Below are 27,765 nucleotides of genomic sequence, written 5' to 3' on the forward strand. Positions count from 1 at the left end.
ACTTAGTACCTCAAATGATTAACCATTTTCTCAGAAGAAATAGGTGAGAAGTATTTATATTTAATTGTCCCTTTTCCCATATTGTGAAGGCTACATTTAAACAGCTTTATTTAAATAAATTTACAGCTTCTATCTTTTAATATCTGCCAGATGTTTCTGTCTTTAGTTTACTTCAAATTTTATTACTTGCTCTTTAAATCTTTCTAAATCTGAATGTATCTAGAACAGTAGTATTCTAGTGGTTCTGGAGCAGTGTTTCTCAAACCTGAGAACTCACTTTTTTAACAAGCTCTCAGATAATGCAAATGATGCTCTTTCTGAGGGCCTATTTATAAAACTACACCTTTGGAGGAAGAGGCAAGCCATTTCTCTTTTTGCAAAGAAAAGTCTCCACCAACATGTATTTAATGGTTCTTTTTTATACTTATTTGTTAAGCTTATTATCTATAAACTACAATATTCATAAGCTCATACATTAAAAAAGTCTTAGGCAAAACAAATAAGAAAATACATAAATAAAAAATGAAGTATAAGGGAGTCTAGAACATTTAAGTAGCCAGTTAGAAAGCTGAGATTAAAATTAAGTTTCCAAACCCTCAGTTCATTGGCCTTTTCTCCCATAATTTTTTTGCATTGTATCTATTTAATAGTATATAATATCAGTAATATACGAAAGGCCAATTTTAATTTGATACCTTGATTTTCTAGAGTCGCAGAATGCAGTTCACTGTTGGGTGTTTTTAGTCTACGAAGTTTATTATAAGTCCATGCTTTTCATGAATGGTAAAATTAGAGAGATTTACTAAAATATCCTTATGTAGGTTTACACTGGAGATGACATGGTATAGAAAAAAAAAAAGTCAGGAAAGTATTGCTAATTGGCTATATTTCTTGAGCAATTAAATCCCTTATCCTAGGCAGTTTTGCTTTTAGACCCTGCCCTGAGCCCTAGCATCAGAAGATATTAAATGCTTCAAAGAAGCCCAGAAAAGACTTAACATCTCTTGCCCTGTGTCTTTAACACAAGACAATAGTATTCAAATGACGTGAAGATGTTCAGGTGAGGCCACAGCCAAAGTGGGAGATAGACACTGCTGCAGAGTATGGGGGAGGATGTAAATGGGAGAGGTGTACAAATAAAAGACAAATTAATTTGTCAAATTTTTCCTTTCAGAGATATGAATACAGTAGCCTTCTCCATAAAAAAGTATCATTTTCTGTCAGCAGTAAGTGTCCATTTTTCTTGCTGCTTTTATGGTACTAGGGATAAAACAAGTTAATGCATATGCTCAATGGTGGCACATGATGGTTAAGGAATGGTTGGTATTATTAAATAATCTACATCCTCTACAATTTAGGTCTAGATGTGAAGAAAGACCTAAAAAGAAACTTAAAACATGCATGAAGAAAACTTAAAAACTCAGTATTTAAAAGAACCTAAAATATTAAACACAACATGACAGTGGAATTGACTTTGGCCCCAAATCTGGAAGCATATTTTGTGTGTATACATGTGCCATTTATAGCATTTAGTTTAAATTTGCTTTTAGAGGTCATGGCCTCAGTTGTGCTTACATTGATGTCATTTTCTGGTAACAGTTTGTAATTTCAATATAGTATATTCTGAATCTACCCTAAAATAAAATATCTTTGAATGAAACATATGTCAAACTTGACCTTACAGCCACTCTCAGACACAAAATATGATTGTCAGCTAAATATATTAAAGCAATTTGATTGTTTATCAAGATGCGTAAGAGAAGCTACTGAAATAACAATTTTTAAGAGCAAATTGTGGTTTCTGTGGACTAAATTAGGCTCATCTTATTCCATACATGGTTGTATCAACAGCAGGTCCTTTCCCCTGGCCTCTGTTGAAAGGGGGACTATAAAGAATTCAGAGCCATGCTTTTAAGCAAGAGTTCAATAGTAGCTTAAGTGAGAGTATACTGTTGAGATGGGTGAGTGGATAGGCCTAGAGGTTGGCACTGGTGGTAGGGAAGCAGGGTTGTCTCTCTGTGTTTGAATCGGTTATGGGACATAGTTGGGCGACTCTTGATGAGGGTTGTGGCCAATCATCTAAGGGACTTATCCTATCAGTTGGAAGGGGGAGTTTGGAGCTCAATATGGTATTTGTGGAAACTGTCATGGCAGTCTTCCTCCCTCAGGGGAGTTGAAACCACTTTAAAAATGTATTGTAATGAAGCTATAGATTATTCAAGGGCAGTGGTTATAGGGGAGAATGCACATGTATTGCCTGGGGTCTGTCCCTGCTGTTTGAACTTGGTTTTCACCCTTGTATCACTCAGAAAGCACTTGTTCCCCTCTCATATCTAACTGCCTTCTCCATTAATTGGGGAGTAACTTCTACTTGCTACTAATATTGGTAAAAACTTAGAAAACTCTTTGACAATTGTACTTAAAATAATTGTTTAAATAATTATGAAATGTTTACAGAAAATTGAGATTTTTCAAGATGAATACAGGGCAATATTGATCTAAAATAATGAAAATAGAGCAAGGGAAAAAAACATTTCTGTGACTATGGAAGTTTATACAAGGAATGCTGAAATTAATTGCATTATATACCATTATTTTTGCCATGATATGTTAGAAAGAAAAAAAGAGCTTCTTCTCCCAGACATGTGCAGTAATCATTAAATTCAATTGTTTAGAATATTTTACCAAGTTTAAACATATTAAAAACATAGTTTTTTAAAATATTATTTTGGTACTTGTAGATTGTAAAGAAAGGAGGAGAAAATATGTTTCGCTTAAAATCTGTGGCTTAATTTATAACTCTTAAGATTTAGATATATACACTGATCTCTAGATTCTTGCACAAGACCCTACAAATGGTAAAGATAAACCTGCCCTTACATCTCAATTCTTCAATAAGCATTGGGAGTTAGATCTCTAACTACATTATATATAAGTTGTTGCTTGTTTTGTTTTTTAAGTAATCTCTACACCCAATGTGGGCCTTGAACTCATGGCCCTAAGATCAGAAGTCACATGCTCCACTGGCTGTACCAGCCAGGTGCCCCCATATATGTTACTGTATTTACAAAGAGAAAAGAATTAACACTGGCCTTTCCAGGAGAGGCCAGCTGACTGGGCTTCTAACCTCCCATGGGCTTAACAGAGTCTTGATGAACACCAACTATATAATAATGTAATGGTGATTAAGCCCCTTAATCATGTATGTCTCTGGCTCTGCAAAACAGCATTTATGCAACCGTTGTCCTCCCTGACAACTGTGGAGTTAATTTTTTAAAAATACATATATATGATTGCAGCTCACAGTTTGTCTTTCTAGAAAGAGCATGGTAAATACTCTGCTTTTCTGTCTTGGTATTGAATCTTTATCTGCATTGGAATGATCTCAGATTATTTCTTTAAATCCGTTAAGTATTCTCAAATCATTTGTATTAGAGTTATTTCAGGTTCAATAAATAAACACAGCTTCCGATTTCTGCCTCATACTATGCCTGCTGATAATGACTATACAGAGCAGAGTATGATTTCTCTTTAAATATTTTACTTCAAATGATAATGACAAACACAAACTTGTAGCTCAGAGTTGAAGAAGGCTTCAAATTGGGTGTTTTCTACCAAAGACTCAGTCTCTTTCTCCAGCTTCCAAATCTGGAAACATGCAAATAATTAATGAAATTTCCTTCTTTGTTCAAAGTTACCAATTTCTCCTGGGTTATATTTGCATAGTTTTACTATCAAGTGAATTTCAAGAATAAGCCACTTTCTTTGAGAATGTCAATGGAGAGATAAGTAACTTTTCATGGTGACACAAATGAAAGTTTATGATTTGCTGCCAAGTACAATAACCCGAATTAATAACAACCACTGACTGGACCCAGTAGTTGCAGATGTTTCTGTTTTTATTATTTCTATTTTTAAAAGTATTAAAAGACTACAAGCAATTTCTTTTTTGAGATTATTGCACTGTTCCGATGATTGAAATCACTTGCACTTCAGCCTTAACTCATAAAGATTCTATGGAGATAGAGGAAGGCACTTGTCCTTATCTTATTGCTCAATTACAAAGAAAAAAAAGTTTCCTTCATGGGTATCACAATAACAAAATGGGTGCATACATAATAAATCAGGAAATGGGCCCTAATAGTGTTGGTAAAATTGATGCATAAAAGAGAAATCATAGACTCATTTTTTCTTAGAGATTCTGAACTTTTCATTAATCAATTTGGAAAATGAAAAAAATCTCTATTGGTACTAAAATACTGATAGATGTATCACTTAATAAAATAAACCTTAAATTAAGAATTATGTTCACTGAAGAATACTATTAAGAAAAAAATCTTAAAAAGATGAATTCACATCTCATTTTATTTAATTACAATAAATGATATCACAAGTACAGCCAGATTCTCCACATAAGAGCAATAATCTTCTACAATCTGAAATTCAGCTTTGCAAACTACCTAGGAGAAAAATTCTGGAGTAGAATATAGTCATCTTTCAATGAGTTCTTTCCATGATCTCATATAAAGTCTTATTTATTACCTTATTATTGTCTATTTGGCCTGAAGCAACCACTAAGAGAACAATTTCAGCTGATTTTTATTCTATCACATACGCCAAGAGATAAAGTCTCTTTTTTAGGTGTGCAAATTGCCAGAGACCTGCTCTGGTAGGTAATTAGGTTTAGCCTAAAATGAATTATAATCGAGAAAAGCTACTGTTAACAACTGACATGATGACTCAGGAACCTTTATTCAAGTTACCAGTTTCTTTGCTGACATATCTATCAATATTGTAATGTTAAGTTCAGCTTGCTGTCCTGATAATCAGCATTTTTCCCTGTAGCCATTGTCAGGATCATGTTTATTTTTTGTTTGTTTTTGACTGTCCCCTCCATTGAAATGTAAACTTAATGTGTCATTCATACCAAAATCATGGCACTTGGCATGATGCCTGGTAGTGATATATAGAATAAAGGAGTAAATGATGATATTTGTTAAATATTAAGCCACAGTATTTTCCTTAATTTTCAACACTTCCATTATACTAAAATTTACACCAATATTTTGCTTTGAGAGACTGAGTCCATACTTTTATTTTTGACACTCTTCTTAGATCTTATATGTTTGTCAGAGTATTTATAGTTGGGTTGTTTGGGCATTTTATGGGGAGAAGTTTGTCAGGCACTGCATGATAATGAGGCTGTGTGCGGAGCCTAGGTTTTTCCTACTTCCTGAGACAGTATCTCCCTTTAAATTGGTGAAAGCAGGTGAACTATTAGAAATGTTCATATTTCTAAGAGTTTGGAAGAACAGGAACTTGGGAGTTTTTCATTTACAGAATGAAGCTTTTATGTTCTACACAGATGAAGCATAAATGACATGAATCAATGATGACAGTACATCCCCAACCACTAGGAGAATCTTTCACATGAGAAGAAATTTGCTCTGACTCTTGTGATATACCTATCAACTTGGTTAGGTCCTCCCTTCCATTTGATGATTTCAACTTTATCCTTGGATCAGGCTAAACTGTAAGAGAGCTTTGGATTTGGATTGTACCATTTGGGTCTTTCATCTGACTGCTTTTATCAAACTGAGTTCTGGTTTAATGCTACCAGCCAGCCCTGAAAGGCATGGACAATAATAAATACTATAAACTTTCAATTATTTCTGTGGTGGAGATCTGCTGAGAACATGCTGCAATGTATCATACGGTACTTTGTTTAAGAAGACTCTGAGGAGAAACTTTTCTCAACTATTTTAGAGAATGCTCAGTCTTATTGGTTATTTGGTTTTTTTTCTCTTTGGGTTAAGAATCTGGCACTTGGCTTCCTTTTCCTCTTGTCAATCAGCATATGGGGAATCATTCAGTTGTCTTGCCTTTAGCTCATGGATATTGGGAAGCATTCAGTTGCCTGCATTTCTTTCTATCCTTGGCATTCAGGAAGCTCAGAATTAAATTTGGCCCTTCATGCTAATTGTATAAGGGAAATATGATTTGTATTCCTGGTGTGCTAGCTTGGCCCCAGGTTCTATCATCTTCCTACTTTCTCCTTGACTCCTTCAACTTTCTTTTTTGAAGATTTTATTCATTCACTCATGAGAGACATAGAGAGGCAGAGACATAAGCAGAGGGAGAAACAGGCTCCCTGTGGGAAGCCTGAAGCAGGACTCGATCTTAAGACCCCAGGACCATGACCCAAGCCAAAATCAGATGCTTAACAATTGAGCTATCCAGGAGCCTGACTCCTTCAACTATTAATCTCATTCTTTTTCACCATCTTTATTTTCCTATGCCATCTCAAATCCTTTGCTGCCAGGGAGATTTGTATAAATCTACACATGACATTCTTTCTTGACAATGTTCAATGTTTTTGTTTTGAGACAAAGTCAAAATAACTTTACAGCTCATTAAGACTCTCCACAGAGGGTCATCTGAGTTTATTTCATCCTCATCTTTCATCCCAAGACCCTCTGTTCCAAGATAATCCATTTAGAGTTTCTCCAGCAAGCCATGCTGTTCTATACCTCTATCCTCTATCTTCTAATTCATATCTCTGTGCTATCTTGGATACTATTACCATTTATTTTCATCTTCTTACCTCCCATCCCTTCATCAAATACCACTGACACATTCTTTTTTGTTCTAATTCATGCTTTATAAATCTCTATCTTAAAATTAATACAGATAATTTGATATTTTTCTTTCACCAAATCTATCTCTGTCACTAGACAATATAAACTCTTGGAGGCAGAAGTTTGTTTTAAAATGAAGAAACTTTGCATATTTCCTGGCATATTATACATGTTTAATATGTTTGTTATATGAATAGTAAGTGGATGAAGTATTATGTGAATGTATTACTGAATGCTACAGAGTCCATTATAAGCATTACAGTTCTAAAATGGAGCCAGGTAGTGGGTACATGAATGTCCATGCTGTGCTCATTCTTTTAATCTCTGGCCCTATACTATGTGAAAAAAAATAATGATAAAAACAATGGAATACTGGGGTCATATACTGAGAGTATGAATTTCAATACAAAGTTTTTAAATTTAAAACATACAGAAATGAAGTACAGACATTATATTTTTGAATATATACATGTAGGAGTATTCAATTTTTATAAATATGCTAAAATTCAGTTAAATGTAGACACATATCACTTGTTGCTAAGGTTGTTTTGATTTCATGGGAACTCGCCATCATACTTATTTTTTACTTTAATTTGCAATAATAATTAGGAATGATGATTTAACTCATCAAATGTTACTGAACATAAATTTAGGGTCATGAAACCTAAATTAAATACTTAGGGTTAAGTCAGTAGACTTGAAATGAAAGAAATGATACATGTAAAATGGACCTGAAGCTTTCATTTTGTAGGCAATTTCTATTCAATAATTCTGATTTCCCAAAGCTTTCTAGTACTTCTGTTGTCAGATACAAGTAGATGAGACCATGAATAGGAATTTTTTAGTAAGTTTTTATTTTAAAAGTATTTCAGAAAGGCTTTGGAATGAAACTTAGTACTACTATATGCTGAAAAACAATAAACTTTTGTTTGACTTTATATTGGTGTTCTATTAAGTGTGATTTTTTTTTTGTAGATTTATTTTAAAGAGAGTGCAAGTGCACTGACACAAAGGAAGGGGCAGAAGCAGAAGCAGAGGGAGAGGAAGAGCGAGAAGGAAAGAGACAGACTTCCCGCCGAATATGTAGCCTGATGCAGGACTCAGTCCCAAGATCCTAAGATCATGATCTGAGCAGAAATCAGGAGTCAGACACCTAAGCCACCTGAGCCACCCAGATGCCCCAAATGTCATTTTTAAAAAACTTTCAATGTATGTAGCCTTTCAGACTCATTCAGTATAAATAACACTTAGTAGATGACCCATAAACTCTTTAATCCTGGGTTATGAAGTTATATGATCTTACATATTGCTTCATATTGAAAGGATCTTATGACTCACTTTAGTTTAACCCCTTTCATTAATACTGATTTAACGAAGGCCCAGATAATTCAAACAACTGGCCAAATCTTTCACAGAATTTATGGTTTTGGGGGAAGGAAGAAAAAGTAAATTCCTAGCTATGGATAAATATTTTACTTTTGTTCATATGGTCTCATATTAATAAAACTGTATTACAACTATAAATCACAGATCTATTGAAATGTATAATTAGGACCATGGACATAAGAGTGCTTTTCTCACTGATAACAGAATTTTGATTTTACAGACTTGGCAATTCACATTAATTGATGGAAGGTATATATGTAGTGACTGGCTTAATTTTGTCAGGTTTAAAGTTGTTTAGTCTTTCTTCTTAGTTATCCTTTGAAATTTGTGAATTCCAGGAAATGTGATTGTCAGTAACTATTAAGAATACACACACTGAAACATTACTTTGGGTAATAGATTAAGTAATCACAAGAGGCATAATTAAGGAAATTAATAAATTAAAGAAGAGTAGGGGATTAAGTCCTATATAAGGTACTTCAAACTAGAAAGCAATTGTATTAGCTAGCTCACCAATATCGGTGATGATCGTATATTTCCAAGTATATTTTTCTCTTATTCCTTAGACCTGCTAGGGCTATTGCAATTATGTTACAGAATGTAACAAATATGAAATTCATCTAGTTTTAAATTTTGTGTTAAAGAATACCATTTTTAGAAGGAAACAAATTTGTATGTAGATGACATTACCTTATATGTAGAAAATCCTAAAGATTTGACAAAATACTGTTAACAAATTCAATAACGTTGCAGAATATAAAATCACAGAAAAATCACTTGCATTGCTATACACTAAAATATGAACAACCTCAACAGAAAATCAGGAAAACCCCCATATGTAATATTATGAAAAAGAATAAGGTACTGAGGAATAAATGTAACCAGGGATATAAAAGATTTGTATGCTGAAAACTAAAACATTGCTGAAAAAAACTAAAGAAGACACCAGCGAATAGAAAGACAACCCAGGCACATAGATTGGGATATTTAGGATTGTCAAGATGTCAGTATTACCCAAAGTGATCTACAGATTTAACTTTATTTCTATTAAACTTCCAATGGCATTTTTTGTAGAAAGATAAAAATTTATCTTAAAATACATATAGAATCTCAAGAGACCAGAAGAGCCAAAACAGTTATGAAAAAGAACAAGGTTGAAAGACTTATACTTCTTATTTAAAAATATACTTTAGGGACGCCTGGGTGGCTCAATGGTTGAGCATCTGCCTTTGATTCAGAATGTGATCCCAGGTCCCGGGAGCAAGTCCCACACCAGGCTCCCCGGGGGAAGCCTCCATCTCCCTCCGCCTCTCCCTGTGTCTCTCATGAATAAATAATATAAAAATCTTTTACAAAATTAAATTAAATTTTAAAAACCCTACAAAACAATAGTAATCAAAACAGTATGGTATTGGTATAAAGACAGACAAATAGACTATTGGAATATAGTAGCAAGCCCAGAAAAAAACCCACACATATATGGTCAAATGATCTTCAACATAGATGCCATATCAGTCAATAGCAAAAGGACAATCTTTTCCAAAAATGGTGGGAAAACTGGATCTTCACATGCAAAAGACTGAAGATGGACCTGTACCATATATAAAGATTATCTCAAATTAAGACCTAAATGTATCACCTAAAGCTATAAAACTCCTTGATGAAATTACAGAGGAAAAGCTTTATGACATTGGAATTGGCAACAATTTCTTGGAAATGACACCAAAAGCACAGGCAACAATAGACAAATGGGACTATATCAAACTTGAAATTGTGCTTCAAAAAACACAATAGAGTAAAAAGACAACTTATGGAATCAGACAAAATATTTGTAAATCATATATCCAAAAAGGAATTAATATCCAAAATATATAAAGAACTTCTGCAACTCAACAAGAAGATTAAATAGTTTGATCAAAAACTGGCCAAAGAATTTGTTTGTTTGTTTGTTTGTTTGTTTGTTTGTTTTTTGCAAGTGCAGGAGGGTTTATTTGCAAGCTCGAGTGTGGGTCCAAGTATACCCAACACAGAGGAGCAGGGACTTGGACCCCGAGGTGGGTTTCAGCTTAGTTTTTTATAGGCTGGTCTAGGGGATTTTTCAGAAGGGGTGGAGGAGTTTCTCAAGTTCTGTTTACATTTTGATATTGGCCAAGGAATTTGAATAGACATTTCTCCCAAGATGATACACAAATGACCCACAAGCATATGAAAGAGATGTTTGACATCATTAATGATCAGAGAAATGCACATCAAAATCACAGTGCAATCCTTCATACCTGTTATGATGGCTATTATCAACAAAACACACAAAAAAAGACATGTGGAAATTGGAAGGCTTGTGTATTATTAGTGAGGTTATAGAATGGTATAAAAGTCATGGAAAATACTATGGAGTTTCTTTTAAAAATTTAGATGAGAACTACCATATGATCCAGCAATCCTACTCCCAGGTATATATACAAAAGCATTTCTGAAATCTGGGTTTTGATGAGATATCTGAATTCCCATGTTTACAAAAGCACTGTTCACAGTTGCTGAGAGGAGGAAACAACCCAAATGTCCACTGATGAATGAGTGACCAAATAGTACATATGCACAATAGAAAGCCTCAAAAAGAGTTAAATTTTGTCACGTGACACAAAATGGATAAATCGTGAGATGGCATGCTAAGTGAACTAAACAAGTCACAAGAAGATATATACTATATGATTCCACTTCTGTGAACTTTCATTCTAAAGTAATGAAATTCATAGAAATAGAAAGCACTTCCACAGTGGTTACTAGAGGTTAAAGAGAAGGGAGGAAAGAGTAATTGTTTACTGGTTATAGAGTTGGTTTATAAGATAAAGAAATTCTAGAGCTTTGTTACACAGCAATGTAAATATATTTAACATTTGTGAATTTTACATCTAAAAATAGTTAAGATGGTAAGTTTTATGTTATGTGTTTTTGCCATAATTTTTGTAATTAGATTCTCTACACCTTTTCCCCTTTATTCAAAATCTTTAAATCATCTTGAAATGCCCAACAATTGAAAATAAAACTTTATTCTCTGTATAGAGACATAATAAAGTAAAAATATATGGTACAAAGCTCAACATCTGAAGGAAGCTCAGATAGGAAAGAGCAGCATAGTACATTTTATATTTTACATATTGGGGTTCTAAAATTCTTACACTATATGTAGTTACTTAGAAAAATCCCTGAACCAATTTTTAGCCTTATCACTTCCCATATAAAATAAGGATGACTAATAACCTGGAAATAAGACAAAACTACATATAGTACTATATGAAAGCATAGAGAAGTAATAAAATTTTACACACATGTACACAATTTCAGAAAACATATCAACATCAAGTACAGAAAATAAAAGTTTAAATGAAAAAAGGGAACAAATGTGTTGAAAACTAGACAGTATAAAATTTCCAAAGGATAAAATCTTTTAAGTTTTTATCTTAATTAGAGTTAATGCACAGTGTTATTTTAGTTTTAGGTGTACGATATAATGTACATCTATATGTAGCTCAGTGCTCATCATTATAAGTGTATGCTCTGATCCCTATCATTCCCCCCACTCACCTCCCCTCTGGTAGCCATCAGTTTGTGTAGCTGAGAATCTGTCTCTTGGTTCATTTCTTTCTTTTTTTCTTTTGTTTTTTAAATTCCACATTTGAATGAAATCATATGGTATTTGTTTTTCTCTGACAGACTTACCTCACTTGGCTTAATACTTTCTAGCTCCATCCAAGTCTTTGGAACTGGCAAGGTTTCATTCTTCTCTGTGCCTGACTAATATTCCACTGTATGCACATACCACATCCTCTTCATCGATTCCTCTGGCGGTGGACACTCGGGGCGCCTCCATAATTTGGCTATTGTAAACAATGCTGCAGTAAACATAGGGGTGCATATACACTTCCTATTGGGTGTCTGTTGTATTCCTTGGGGAAATACCCAGTAATGTGATAACTGGATGGCAGAGCAGTTCTATTTTTAATTTCTTGAGGAAACTCCAAACTGTTTTTCACGGTGGCTGCAACAGTTTGCATTCCCACCACCAGTACACAAAGGTTCCTTTTTCTCCACATCCTCGCCAACAACTTGTCGCTGCTTGTATTTTTTATTTTTTATTTTAGCCATTCCGACAGGTGGACAGGTGTGAGGTGATACTGTGTGTGTGTGTGTGTGTGTGTGTGTATATATATATATATATATATATATATATATGATGCACTTGTACTGTTTTTGTGCTTCCTACTTTCCTTATTCTTTCTCATGGTCTTTACTTCCACTCAGACTCCCCTTAAACTATTTTGTGTAGGGCTAGTTTAGTAGTCATGAACTCTTGTAGTTTTTGTTTGTCTGGGAAACTCTTGACTTCTCCTTCCATTCCCAATGATAGCTTTCTGGATAGAGTATCCTTGGCTGCAGATTTTTTTTTTTCCTTTCAGCTTTGAGTATACCACGCCACTCATTCTGATCTATATATAATTTTTGCTGAAAAATCGGTTTATAGCCTTATGGAGTTTTCCTTGCATGTAACTGCTTTCTTTTCTCTTGCTTTAAAAATTCTCTCTGTCACTACTTTTTACCAACTTAATTACTGTTTGCCTTGGTGTGGACCTCTTTGGTTTGATTTTTTGGGGGGGCATCTTTGTGACTTCTGGACATGGATTTCTATTTCCTTCCTTAGATTTGGAAGTTTTCAGCTATTACCTCTTTAAATAAATTTTCTCTCATTCCCACTTTTTTTCTCCTTCTGGGTTCCCTATAATTCAAGTGTTATTATGCTTAATGGTGTTCCCAAAAGTCTCTGAAGAATAAAATCTTTATAAAATTCTATTTCAAACTTGAAATTTTATGTGTTTTCAGCTTCCCTAAAGATGTATAGAATTTTGTTATTAAAATCAGTTTGTCAATTTTTAAATAATTCTTTACATTAATTTTCTTCCTAAGAAGGATTTTATTTTAGAACAAGGAACTCTGAAAACAATATAGATCATGAAAGACTTTCCTACCTTTCTAATGCTCTTGGCAAGAATCAAAGCTCATTTAACAGCACTTAGAACCTCCTCCTCACATATTCTTCCAGCCATTAAAAAAATAATTCCATTTGCAAATAGATTTAATGCAAAATATGTGCTGTAAAACATGTGCTAATAAAAGTGAAATTCCTGATGGTCCATAATGGAGATCATTGCTCTTGAGAAAAAATCTTTCGTATTTTAGTCTTCCAATGTGAATCCTCTGCTAGATGACTTGATTAATGCTAATACTTACCAATAAATTGAATCATGTCACATTAATCCAGTTTTCATGTGTTGTTCATTTATTTTCTGTAGAAAAAAAAAGTAACTTTAAAACTAAAAGGAAGTCCACACCACATCTTTGCTAATCTTTAATTTCTTTTAAAGTGTATTCTAAGGACTCAGGTACATAGAAAGCAGTGTAGAGAAAGGTAGTGGTAATGTAAGAAGGTAAACATGGATACCTGAATAAAGGTTGCAGAAGAGCTCCCACTTCCCAGAGCTTTTTCTTTCCCATATTCTCTGAATGCAGATTTGAGGAATGCAAACTTTGTTTCTTGGTTAATCAGTCATTCCCTCAAGAAATTTAAAGCAATCCTTTACCTCCATTATCAAGTCCTTAGAGAGGACTTAAAATTCCCAAGCCTTTAGATAATAAGCCACAGGCCACTTAAAGGTACTACAGAGAGTAGGAGTTTGGCATTAGAATATTTAGACACAGATGGTAAATGGAATTTCCACTGTCTGTTGCATCCCAGATACAGAGATTAAATCTCTCTCACACATTTGTCTCCACATCTTTTAAACTACTTTTTGTTCTACAAAGTTTATTTTGTTCTGCAGCATTTTAAGTTGGAGCTTCTGAAGAGATTGATACTTTCTCATTTTCTGAGGAGGAAAAGTGATAGATTGCCTTTGTAAATGAAGACTCATGCTGTTATTGTCTACAGTTCGTAGTAGTCATGTTAGATTAAACAGCATTCTATTGTGGGCTCCTTATTAATTATGATGCTTCCTGCTGCCATGCTGATTCTTTTTTTTCTGATGGCTTCACTGTGGAGAAGCACAGCTTCTTTCAAAGAAGCCCATCACAATGCAAGCAGCTCATTAACTTCAGCCTTCCTCCCAGTTTCCTGTGACAAGCTGAAGAACCTTCCCTAACTAACTTTAGAGAGAGATAATAAAGTTTTATTTCCTTTTCACAGCATTTCAAGGGCAGTTTATCATGTTCTTTTCTTCCAGACAGAATTTTGAACAGAAGCAGAGGGACTCAGAACTTTATTTTTTAATGTCTGGTTGTCACTAAATTGGAAGTTCCTCTAAATGATACCTCCTTACATTTTTGGTAGTTACCTTATTAAAAAAAAAAAAGTGGACATATCTTTGTGTGTATTTGCTTCAGAGAATAATGAACTGAAATGGAAATCCTATGACTGTCTTCTCAGATTCAAGATCTATGGCTATTTTTCTGAAGTTTTTTTGACGTTTTTTATTGTGGTTTTTTTTTTTTTTGGGCGGGGGGGTGTCTGTTTGCTAGCAAGCAGGAGAATACTTGCCTACTATGGAACCCTTCAATATGAACACTCCTTAGTTCTCTTAAAGTCTACAATTCCACCATTATGCATTCTTTCCTTTGTTGTGTTTCTTCACACATTTTCTAACACTGTAAATTCTTCGGAAAAGGTACATACCTATATAGCTGGATGATTGAATCCTTGATTCAGTCTGAGTAGGCTGTGTCATGCTATAATAACATATAATGCTCCAAAATCTGAGGAGCCAGATACCATAAAAATTTTTATTCCTCTCGTGCTACCAGTCCAATGTGTGTTGGCATTATATTCACTCTCAAGAATGAAGGCTCATGGAAATCCATTTCCTTACATGTCTCCATGATTACTGGAACAGGAAAAGGGAAGACACTGGGTTGAAAACTAGCTTTGAAAATTCTTCAGAAAGGTGGCACATACAGTTGGCCAAAGTGAGTCCCATAACCAAGCCTAACTTCAAGATGGTAAGAAAGTACAGTCCTACTCAGAAAGAGAAGGAACGGGGGATCCCTGGGTGGCTCAGTTGTTTAACGCCTGCCTTTGGCCCAGAGCGTGATCCTGGAGACCTGGGATTGAGTCTGACGTCAGGCTCCCTGCATGGAGCCTGCTTCTCCCTCTGCCTGTGTCTCTGCCTCTCTCTCTCTCTCTCTCTCTCTCTCTCTCTCTGTGTGTGTGTGTCTCTCATGAATAAATAAATAAATAAATAAAAATATTTTTTAAAAAAGAAAGAGAAGGAACAGAATATTCATGAACAGCTCCAATGATCAACAGCACTCTGTTGTAAATTAGTTTCTTAGAGCACATCTTCACTGACAGATCTGGGTTTAGGACTAGGAATTTGTATGTGAGGGGTAAAAGAAAAATAGGCCTTTCAAGTGTAAAAGACAAACCTAACACACAGAAGAAATGTGAGCCTAGGCACCTATCCCAGTGACAGGAATGGTTATGCAGAAGCAATATCCCAGCTCACCAGCCTTTGGTGTTCTTCACTAAAAATAGTAATTTTCAACTTAGGTAAATAATTTTCTGAATAGTATGTGCTATATCAGTAAAATGCATGTCATCAATTAGTGCATAATAAATGACATTTACAAGGCTTTTTAAACCATAACTTTCTTGAGTGGAAACACTAAATTGTTGATGATAAAATGTTTGGGAACTACTGACCTACAGTAGAAGATTTACAGTTCCCTGGGAACAAGGGATGTATCTTACATCTTCCCGTGCCTGCAGTTGCTAAGTTACAGCTGACTATATTTGTTATAGAGCATAACAAGAAGAGTGTGTGAACTAAAAGTCATCAGTTTATGTCCTTGCCTGACCATTTACTTGCTGAGTAACTATAACCAAGTAGCTATTGCTTTTGCCTACTTAGTATTCATTTCTCCTTTTGCTGACAGTGTCCTAATCTCCCTCCCCCACCACTTGGATGACTCTAAACATTTTGTCAGTCCATGTGGTTCCACTGGGGTTTTACATCTCCTGGTTTCTGGGATCATACATTTCTCAACACAGCCTATCCCTTTGGTCACAGTGATTGTTTCAGAAAGGAGTACATGGTCAACATTTCTCATTGGAGATGTTTTTTTTAACCCTTAGGGGGATAAATTCATATTTATCTGATGGTTGCTAGAAGGATATGATGCAAATCTAAAGTGGTCAGCTGTCATATTGACCAAATAAAGGGAACCCCTGTCTGAGAAAGGAAACAATGCAGAGAAACTCTAAATGGAATTGGGGGATAGGAAGATAGAATATGAATTACAGGCTAAATTAATTGTTTTGAGTCCAACATGATTTGACTTTGAACTTTTAATTATAGGTCATAATTCATGTCCTTTTCATTAAACTATTTGGAATTAGGGTCTTTGAAATGCTAAGCATCCTGACAAAACTCCCTGAGTGTTTTTGCATGTATAAAGTGAAGAATTGCTGTAATAATATGTGGATTTCCCTAAAGTAATAGAAATCCTTAAAACTTATATATGGAGTATGTTTGTGGAAGATTATAAATCCAGTTTGTAGAACTGGGTTTTAGCTGTCTGTGGTACACGTTAGCAGAAATAAACACTTCAGTTGGATATCCTGGTTCAGAGCCCAGGAAATACATATGGGAGGGAGATAGAGATTGGGAGTCATCAACATAGAAGTGGTCAAAGGCAAGGTGATAAATAAAAGTGCCCGGTCAGAATCTGTGTATACTGAAAGGAGAAGAGGGGAATACTGTATGTTTCAGGTTTGATAGAGCATAAAGAGCAGTGGGGCCTGGGGCAGAGGTACATTTTTTTCTGAGGTTGGCAAGAGACTGCACTGGCCAGTTTATGTAGGGCCTGGACCTGGAGCAAGTTGCTGAGGAAGTTATCATTTATCACTTAGGCCAATAAATAGAAGTATAAAAAAGAAAAAAGGTTTCAAGCAAGAGACAGACTAGCACTTCTACTTTTATTAGGATCACTCTTGTGGAAGAAGAGAAGATAGATTATAAGTCAAAGTGAATGATGTCAAAGATAGAAATCAATTATTCCAATTATTTAAGCAAAAGAAAATGAGGACCTAAAATAAGGCAGTAGCAGTGAGAATTAAGATGAGGATATGGTTGGAAGGAGATCTAAGAGAGAGAATCTTACATGATTAAAGGTACTTGAGGGCTGAGGGAGAGAAATAATTTCAGTATAAGGATTTCTACTAGAGTAATTGAGAAAATAGTGACAACTCTATTAAGAGAGGCAATATAAAATGAAGAATAAAGTTAGAGCAAATGTTAGTTTTGCATAGAATGGTATTAAGATGTAAAGCCAAGAGAAGAATATGCAGTTGATTTGCCCACAAATGGGTATTATAACTTGTGATGTAAGTTTCTGTTTTGTTAGAATCTAAGAGGAGATATAATATGACAAAAGGATGAACTCTGAGGCTGGAATCCTAGAAACTAGGCCAGGGCTCTGAGAAGACTTAAGAATGAAAGAATCTAACAGAAGGAAAAACAGAAGACTTTGGCTGTCTCCCCCCCAACAAGAAGAGAATAGTCAGCCTGAGATAGTGGCTGCTGGACCACCAGACATTCTGAAAAAGATAAAAACTGGGGGAAAACTTGAGGAACAAAGTGCTCACTAATAAGACAGTTCTGCTCTGAAGAAGACCTAAATTATCATTCTCAAGTACAATTGATTCAGTTTACACAGATTTCTTTAGTTTTAATTCATTCTTCCTGGCAGTAAGAAAGGACAGCACTTTTCCTCTTGAAACCCCCTTCTTTTATTCTTGCCCACCAGAGGGTAAACGTTCCATTCTCTGGGCTCTTATAATCATTTCTGCATAATTACAACTTGCCATTTTAATTACTGATTATGTTATTTTACTTTCCCCAAAACTGTAAAGTCCTCAAGAATAGGATTTCTTTTCTTTCTGTCTTTATTCATACCACTAAACAGCTGGCCTGGCTCAGAAGAATGTTTGTTGAAATTGTCTCCCTAATATCTACCATTTCCTTTTCTAAGTGTGGTTTCTCTTAACATACCAATTAGGAGGCTTAATTTTCCTATTTCTCCTACATGGATGCCTTCTATATTTTCCATATCTTAAGTCAGCCTCATCACTAATGACAGCCACCAGTCTTCATGTAGTAGACCACTGAATATGTCAACACCCCTTCTTCCATTGAACCCTAAAGAATAATTGGATGGAGCATAGCCAAACCATTTTATTATGTCAACTTTCACAAGACCATTGATTGGATTGCAATTCAAATGTAAAATTCAAGACTAATATATAGACAACAACTACAATATAGTCAGAACTAGGTGGAAATTCTAGTTAACTTAAACTTTACCTACTACCCACATTGGAGTAGAATTTAAGACAAGGGCTTTCACAGGAAGAATGGACCTTGCAAATTCTCCCTTAGGTCTGTATGCCTCGTCTGATGCATTCATCTTTTTACATCTCTTTGTCCAGTAGAACACACTCACTTTCTTTGGTAAAATACCTACCTAATTCACAGGAAAGTATCTTGGGTCTTTGCTGAATCCTCATTCCAGGTGGTACGGGCAATGAGAGCTCCCTCTACTCATATATAAATTCTCAGATTTCAGACTATAAGCAAGCGTTAAGTAGGATCTCAGATTCTAGTCCACCTTTTTCTACCAGTGAGTCATGTCACTGATTTCTATATCTGGCAAATAATTCGCTGTCTTCAAAATATATTATCTTACTCTGGGATATCACAATCTAATTGCATTTTTTAAGAAAGAACTTTTTGCACATTAACAAAACTCTGGACATGCCATTATGGAACCAGGTTTCTTGTCTGCTCTATCTAGGACTTCAGTAACATTGATTCCAATTATTTTGATTCAGCTCTTAGTTCAGGTTTTGATTCAATCTTGCTGTGCTATGGAGGTCAGTTGCCAAATATGCCCCTTAAGAATGAATGAATGGATGGATCTTGTTTAGATAGATCTTACCATGTTAAATTCTTAAATAATACCTACATCCACTGCTCTTTTTAATGGTTTCATATGATGTTGGCACAACGATAACTCACTTGACTATAAATGTTCTGTCTAGAATAAAATTGAGCTTGGTTCCTTATGGACAATGATTTAATGGGAGGGGGCATTTATTACACATGCAAGCACACTTGCCTGCTGGGATTAAGTATTTAAAAAGATGAGGCAGCTGTAATTGTTTGCATGCTAATTTACCATGAAATCTTTTTCCAGCCCTAAGGACACAAAAGCTTTATGTTTAATGTTTTAGTCCAGTGTAACAGATAATTTAAAAAATCATTAGGACCAAAAAGTTTTTTTCCTCTCAGTAACTTCTCCATATTTATTACTATCATTGTACCAATTCTTAACTATGAGACAGAAACCTAGGTTTTATCCTTTGCTGTTTTCTTTCCTTTCCACCTATGTCCATCATTATGTCCAGTTTATTTTACTTTATCAATGTTTCTAGAATTGGTAGCCACCTTTATCATCACTGGTTCTACTTAAATCCATTTCCTTACTAATCACATGTGAATTATTACATCATTTTTAACTGACTTCCTTGTTTCTAATCCTACATTTCAAGGCATTTCCCATAAAAGAACCTGATGTCACTCTCCTATTAGTCCTTTAATTGCTAACTATTATTGCCTTATGAAATAAAATCCAAAGACTTTCAGTATCTGATTCCTTTTAAACTTTCCAGTCTCATTTGTAGCAATCCTTTACTCCCTAACTTTGACCTTCTTCTCTAGCCATCCTAAACTATTCACAGTTGTCACCTTCTTGTGTCTTTACAAATACCATTCCCCTGATTAACTGAGCCTCCTCCATCTTCTATTCTTGACTAACTACTTCTCCATCTCCAGACACTTGAGTGTCCTCATTGAGAATTTATATCACACCTCTCACTTTTGCTTTGTCCTACATAGTGCATGGACCTAGATCATAATTTTTTTCCTACCAATATTGTACTTGCTTCTTTATTCCTCTGCCTAAGAAGAGCACTAGTAAGTTCTCATTCCACTGTAAATCCAGACATTAGTAGAGAACTGAGTATTCAAGAATGCTTATGCATCAATTCAGGAGTTAAAGAATGAATACTTGGGATACATTTTATTTTATTTTTCAATTCTTCAATTTTTCCATTTTATTTTTTTATTTTTATTTTTATTTAGATTTCATTTATTTACTCATGAGAGACACAGAGAGAGAGAGAGAGAGAGAGAGAGGCAGATACACAGGCAGAGGGAGAAGCAGACTCCATGCAGGGAGCCCGACATGGGATTCGATTCCGGGACTCCAGGATCACACCCTGGACTGACGGCAGGCACTAAACTGCTGAGCCACCCAGGGATCCCCAACTTTTTCATTTTAATTGAAGTTTAGTTGACATACAATATTATATAAGTTTCAGGTGTACAATATAGTGATTTGACAATCCTGTACATTACGCAATGCTTACCACAAGTGTAGATACCATTATCTGTTACCATTCAATGTTATTTGCAGTATTATCTATATTTCCAGGTGCCTGGGTGGCTCAGTTAGTTAAGTGTCTGCCTTTGGCTCAGGTCATGATCCCAGGAGCCTAGGATCAAGACCCATATCAGGCTCCCTGCTCAACAGAGGTTGAGCTGCTCTCCCTCTGCTGCTCCCCCTGCCTGTGCTCTCTAGCTCTGTCAAATAAATAAAGAAAATCTTTAAAGAAACCCCACAAAACTATATTCCCTATACTGTGCTTCTCATCCCCATGACTTATTTTATAACTGGAAATTTGTACCTCTTAATCCTCTTCACCCATTTCACCCTATGCCTCCCCTCCAGCAATGATCAGTTCTCTATATTTATGAAACTGTTTCTGTGTTTGTTTTTGTTTGTTTGTTTAGATCCCACATATTAATGAATCATACAGCATTTGTCTTTTTCTTACTTATTTCATTTAACCTAATGCCCTCTAGGTTCATCCATGTCCCAAATGGCAAGATTTCATTCTTTTTTTCTTACGGTTGAGTAAGATTTCATTGTGTTTATGTGTGTGTGTATACACAAATCCCACATTCACCTGTTGATGGAGAGTTGGGTTGCTTCCATATCTGGGGTATGGTAAATGCTGCAATAAACATAGAGGTTCATATATCCTTTCAAATTGATGTTTTAATTTTTCTTAAAGTACTTTTTAAACAATTTGTTTTATCAGTGTTAGGAAAATTGAATATTTGTCTTAAGCATTTCATTCTTTCTCATTAGAAGATTTCATTGAAGGATCCCTGAGTGGCGCAGTGGTTTCGCGCCTGCCTTTGGCCCAGGGCACGATCTTGGAGACCCGGGATCGAATCCCACGTCAGGCTCCCGGTGCATGGAGCCTGCTTCTCCCTCTGCCTATGTCTCTGCCTTTCTCTCTCTCTCCGTGTGACTATAATAAATAAAAATAAAAAATTAAAAAAAATTAAAAAAAGATTTCATTGAATTTTTTTTTTTTTTTTTAGGGAAAGCAGAGCAGAAGAAAATACATTCAACAAAGTTTCCCTAATTTTATGATGCTTCCTAATATTTCTGTACACCCCTCCTGAATTTACCTTTCTTTATGCTAAGGAAGTTCAAACCTTGTCTAAGATTTCTATAAATTGTTGGGGAAAGGGGGCTATATTCTCTTAATTATTTTCAGCTCAGAATGCCATCTCCCAACTACCTTAAAAAGTTTATGTATTACTTTCAATCCTAACATTTCTGTTCTTGCTTCATTGTTTTCAACCAAGGTAGAAAACTTAAGCTTTATCTCAATTTTCCAAAAAAGTTTAGACTCACAGGACATTTGTAAATAGAATAGACTTCACTGAAATGTTTTTTTGTTTGTTTGTTTTTGTTTCAGGATAGTGGGTAAGCAAGAGGGGTCAGGAGAGTTTTTAAAAACCTACGCATGCTGGTGGTAAACATGCCTCTTGTGTAAGTTCAGTCATCCCTCCACTATAAATATTTACTCTGCAGTTCATTTTACTCTAAATTGTTATTCCCTCATTATGCCATTTCACTCCCTCATTTCTTATTCATCGTTACTGTTATTCCTTGAGAACCAGTCTGACTTTAGGTACTATGACCATGAAGCTGGAAAATTCCTAAATAACAGAGACAAATTTTTTTTTAGGAATTTGTGAATAGATCCTGAGGGATAATACTATGAGGGGAGAGAGTTACATTCACATATGAAATGCAAGATCACTTATCCACCACAGCTATTTTTACTGAGATCCTTCTGGTTGGTTTCTTGTTATAATAACTATTCCAGAAATCATATGTACATTTCCCCCGATGCTTAAGCTGCCTCATCTGATAGTCTAGACTTTGTCATGCCCATGGAATAGAGATGTATATTTCCGTGGTAGCATTGTTTCCCTAAATCCCTGACTGATAGAGGACAGATGCTATGTTGCTTCTCAAGGTTGTTGGTGCATCTCTCAGGTTTATTTTTCAGTGTGTTGACAAAATAAATGTTCTTTTTCCCTTCCTAGAAAATAGGAAATGTAAGAGTGGTTTGCATTCTTACCTACCTAAAATTTTATACTCCTTAACCTACATTAAACATAAAAATTTTTAGAATCTCAAATTCAAATAGTCCAAATTTCATTTAAACTACCAGCTAAAGTTAGAACTACTCCAAGGTGCTTGAGCCATACCTTTAAATCTAGTATTTCTGGCAATCCCATCCATTCAGATACAGTAGACTAAACCCAATATTGTTTCTTTTTCCCTAGAGCATCATTTTTCCCCAAACAATAACCAAGGGAAGGTAAATACAGAGTTTACATCAGGCTACTCATTTGGATAACAATATTTAATAATATTTAATCAACAATATATTTGATGGGGGACACCTCGGTGGCTCAGTGGTTTAGCATCTGCCTTGGGCTCAGGGCATGATCCTGGGATCCAGGATTGAGTCCCACATTGGGCATCCTGCGGGAAGTCTGCTTCTCCCTCTGCCTGTGTCACTGCCCCCCCCCTTTCTTTCTGTCTTTCTCTCCTTCCCTCCCTTCCTCCCTATCTCTCTTATGAATAAATAAATAAAAATTAAAAAATATATATATATACACATATATGATGGACTACATTATTTTAAACTCCTGATGGACTAAATTTAATGATCAATATAAAACAAGTCTGTTGGTCTTGCATTTTTTGCATACAAGTAAATCTGGAAGGTGCTCTCTGCCCTCGTGCCCCTCCCCCACTTTTAAAAAAAATTCAATCTAGTTAACCCATAGTGTATTATTAGGTTCAGGGCAGAATTTAGTGATTTATCAGTTGCAATGAGTACAACACCCAGTACTCATTGCCTCAGGTGCCCTCCTTAATGCCCATCCCCTAATTACCCCATCCCTCCACCCCACTCCTCCAGCAACTCTTAGTTTGTTTCCTATAGTTAAGAGTCTCATGGTTTGCTTTCCTGTGTTTTCATCTTATTTTATTTTTCCTTCCCTTCCCATATGTTCATCTGTTTTGTTTCTTAAATTCCACATATGAGTGAAATCATATGGTATTTGTCTTTCTCTGACTGACTTATTTCATATAGCATAATACCCTCTCTAGTTCCGTCCATGTCATTGCAAATGGCAGGATTCATTCTTATTGATGGCTGGGCAATAACCCATTGTGATTGTGTACATGGGTATACACACATATACATACATGCATACCACATCTTGTTCATCCCTTCATTTGCTGATGGGACAACTGGGCCTTTCCATACTTTGATTATTGTAGACATTGCTGCTATAAACATTGAGGTGCATATGCCCCTTTGAATCACTGTGTTTGTATACTTTGGATAAATACTTAGTAATGCAATTGCTGGTTCCTAGGGTAGTTCTATTTTTAACTTTTCAAGGAAGTGCCATACTGTTTTCCAGAGTGGCTGTACCAGCTTGCATTCCCACCAGGTTGCATTCCCACTTTCTCTGTATCCTCGCCAACAACTGTTGTATCCTGAGTTGTTAATTTTAGCCATTCTGACAGGTATGAGGTCATTGTGGCTTTGATTTGTATTTCCTTGATGCTGAGTGATGCTGAGCATTTTTCATGTGTCTGTTGGCCATTTGTATGTCTTCTTTGGAGAAATGTATGTTCATATCTTCTGCCCACTTCTTGACTATATTTTTATTTGGTTTTGGTTTTGGACTGTTGAGTTTAACAAGTTCTTTATAGATTTCAGATACCAACCCTTTATGTCATTTAAAAATATCTTCTCCCATTCCATAGGTTACCTTTTAGTTTTGTTGATAGTTTTGCTGTGCAAAAGCTTTTTATCCTGATGAAGTCCCAAGAGTTCATTTTTGCTTTTGTTTCCTTTGCCTTTGAAGACCTGTCTAGCAAGAAGTTGCTGCAGCCAAGGTCACAGAAGTTGCTGTCTGTTTTCTCCTCTAGGATTTTGATGAATTCCTGTCTCACATTTAGGTCTTTCATCAATTTTGAGTTTATTTTAGTGTATGGTATAAAAGAAAGTGGTCAAGTTTCATTCTTCTGCATGTGACTGTCCAATTTTCCCAAGACCATTTGTTGAAGAGACTGTTCTTTTTCCACTGAATATTCTCTCCTGCCTTTTCAAAGATTAGTTGACCATAGAACTGAGGGTCCATTTCTGGGTTCTCTATTTTGTTCCATGCATCTTTGTGTCTGTTTTTGTGCCAGTACCATACTGTCTTGATGATTGCAGCTTTGTAATATAGCTTGAAGTCTGGAATTGATGCCTCCAGCTCTGGTTTTCTTTTTCAACCTTACTTTGGCTATTTGGGGCCTTTTTTGTTTCCATACAAACTTTGGGGTTGTTTGTTTCAGCTCTGTGAAAAATTATGATAGTATATTGATAGAGTTTGTTATAAAAATGTAGATTGCTTTGAGTAGCATAGACATTTTAACAATATCTGTTCTTCTAATCCATGAGCATGGAATGTTTTTCCATATATTTGTGTCTTCCTCAATTTCTTTCATAGGTGTTCTGTAGTTTTCAGAGTACACACCTTTTACCTTTTTGGTTAGGTTTTTCCTAGCTATCTTATGGTTTTTGGTGCAATCATAAATAGGATCGATAGGATTGATTCCTTGACTTCTCTGCTTGACTTCTGCTGCTTCATTGTTAGTGTATAAGGTAAGTGACTTCTGTGCATTCGTTTTTATCCTTTGACTTTGATGAATTCAGTTCTAGAAGTTTTAGCAATTTTTTGTGGAGTATTCTGGGATTTCCTCATAGAGTAGCATGTCATTTGCAAAGAGTGAAAATTTGAATTCTTTGCTGATTTGGATGTCTTTTATACCTTTAGTTGTCAGATTGCTGATGCTAGGACTTGTAGTACTATGCTGAACAACAGTGGTAAAAGTGTTCTGACCTTAGGAGAAAAGATTTCAGTTTTTCCGCCTTGAGGATGATTTTTGCTGTAGGTCTTTTGCATATGGCTTTTATGATGTTGAGGTATGTTCCCTCTATGCCTATATGCCAGAAGGTTTTTTTCAAGAAAGGATGCTGTATTTTGTCAAATGCTTTTTCTGCATCTGTTGAGAGGACTGTATGGTTCTTATCCCTTATTTTTATTGATGTGCTGTGTCATGTTGATTGATTTGTAAATATTGAACCACCCCTCGGCCCAGGAATAAATCCTATTTGGTTGTGATGAGTAATCCTTTTAATGTACTGTTGGATCCAGTTAGCTATCAGCTTGCTGAAGATTCTTGCATCTGTCTTCATCAGGGATTTTGGTCTCTAATTCTCCTTTTGATGGGGCCTTTGTCTGGTTTTGGGTCAAGGTAATGCTGGCCTCATTGAATGAGTTTGGAAGTTTTCCTTTCATTTCTATTTTTTTGAAATAGTTTCAGAAGAATGGGTATTAATTCTTCTTTATATATTTGGTAGAATTCTGTTGGGAGGCCATCTGGCCCTGGGCTCTTGTTTGTTGGGAGATTTTTGATTATTTATTATTGATTCAATTTCTTTGCTGGTTATGGGTCTGTTTTCTATTTTTTCTTGTTTCAGTTTTGGTAGTTTATCTGTTTCTAAGAATTTATTCATTTCTGCTAAATTACCAAATTTATTGGACTAGAATTGCTCATAATATTCTATTTTAATTGTTTATATTGCTTCAGTGTTGGTTGTGATCTCTTTCACTTGTGATTTTATTTATTTGGAGCCTTTCTTTTTTCTTTTTGATAAGTCTGGCCAGGGATTTATTGATCTTATTAATTCTTTCAAAGAACCAGCTCCTGGTTTTGTTGATCTGTTCCACTGTTTTTGTTTGTTTGTTTTTAATTTCTGTATCATTGATTTCTGCTCTAACCTTTATTATTTCTCTTCTGCTTGTTTTAGGCTTTGTTTGTTATTCCTTTTCAAGCTCCTTTAGGTGTAAATTTAGGCTGTGTATTTGGGACTTTTCTTGATTCTTGGGGAAATCTTGTATTGCTACATACTTTTGTCTTAGGACTGCTTCGCTGCATCCAAAAGTTTGTGAACTGTCATGTTTTCATTTTCATTTGCTTCCATGTATTTTTTAGATTATTTAATATCCTGGTTGGTCCATTAATTCTTTAATAGGATGTACTTTCACCTCCATATATTTTCAGTCCTTCCAAATTTCTTTTTCTTTCATAGCATTGTGGTCTGAAAATATGCATAGTTGATCTCATTTTTTTTTTTTGTACCAGTTGAGATCTGATTTTTGATCCAGTATGTGATCTATTCTGAACAATAGTTCATGTGCATTTGAGACTAATATGTATTCTGGTACTTTAGGATAAAATGCTCTGTATATATCTGTTAAAGTCATCTGGTCCAGTGTATAATTCAAAGCCCTTGTTTCCTTGTTAATCATCTGCTTATATGATCTCTTTATTGCTGTGAGTGGGCGTTAAAATCCCTTACTATTACTGTATTATTGTCGATGGTTTTCTTTAATTTTGTCATTAATTGTTTTCTTTAATTGGCTGCTCCCAAGTTAGGGGCATAAATATTTATAATTGTTGGATCTTCTTGTTGGATAGAACATTTTATTATGATAGAGTATCCTTCTTCACATCTTATTAAACAACTTTGGTTTAAAATCTAGTTTGTCTGTTATAAGGATGGCTACTCCAGCTTTTTCTTTTTCTTTCTTTCTTTCTTTCTTTCTTTCTTTCTTTCTTTCTTTCTTTCTTTCTTCTTTCTTTCTTTCTTCTTTCTTTCTTCCTTTCTTTCTCTTTATGTCCATTAGCATGATAAATAGTTCTCCATTCTCTATTCTCTTACTTTCAATCCAAAAGTATCTTTGGGTCTAAAATGAGTCTCCTGTAAGCAGCATATAGATGGGTCTTGTATTTTTATCCATTCTGATTCCTATATCTTTTGATTGGAGCATTTAGTCCATTTACATTCCAAGTAATCATTGAATGAAAAGAATTTAGTGACATTACCTATAAAGTTGCTGCTGCTGTAGATTGTCTCTGTTCCTTTCTAGTCTTTATTACTTTTGGGCTCTTTCTCCATCCAAAGGATCCCTTTTAATATTTCTTGCAGGGCTGGTTTTAATATTTCTTGCAGGGCTGGTTTAGTGTTCACAAATTCATTTAGTTTTGGCTTTCCCTGGAAACTCTGTATCTCTGACAGCCTTGCCAGACACAGTATTCTTGGCTGCACATTTTTCCCATTTAGCAC

This window comes from Canis lupus, chromosome 3, assembly GCF_003254725.2.
Source record: "Canis lupus dingo isolate Sandy chromosome 3, ASM325472v2, whole genome shotgun sequence".
Taxonomy (NCBI): domain Eukaryota; kingdom Metazoa; phylum Chordata; class Mammalia; order Carnivora; family Canidae; genus Canis; species Canis lupus.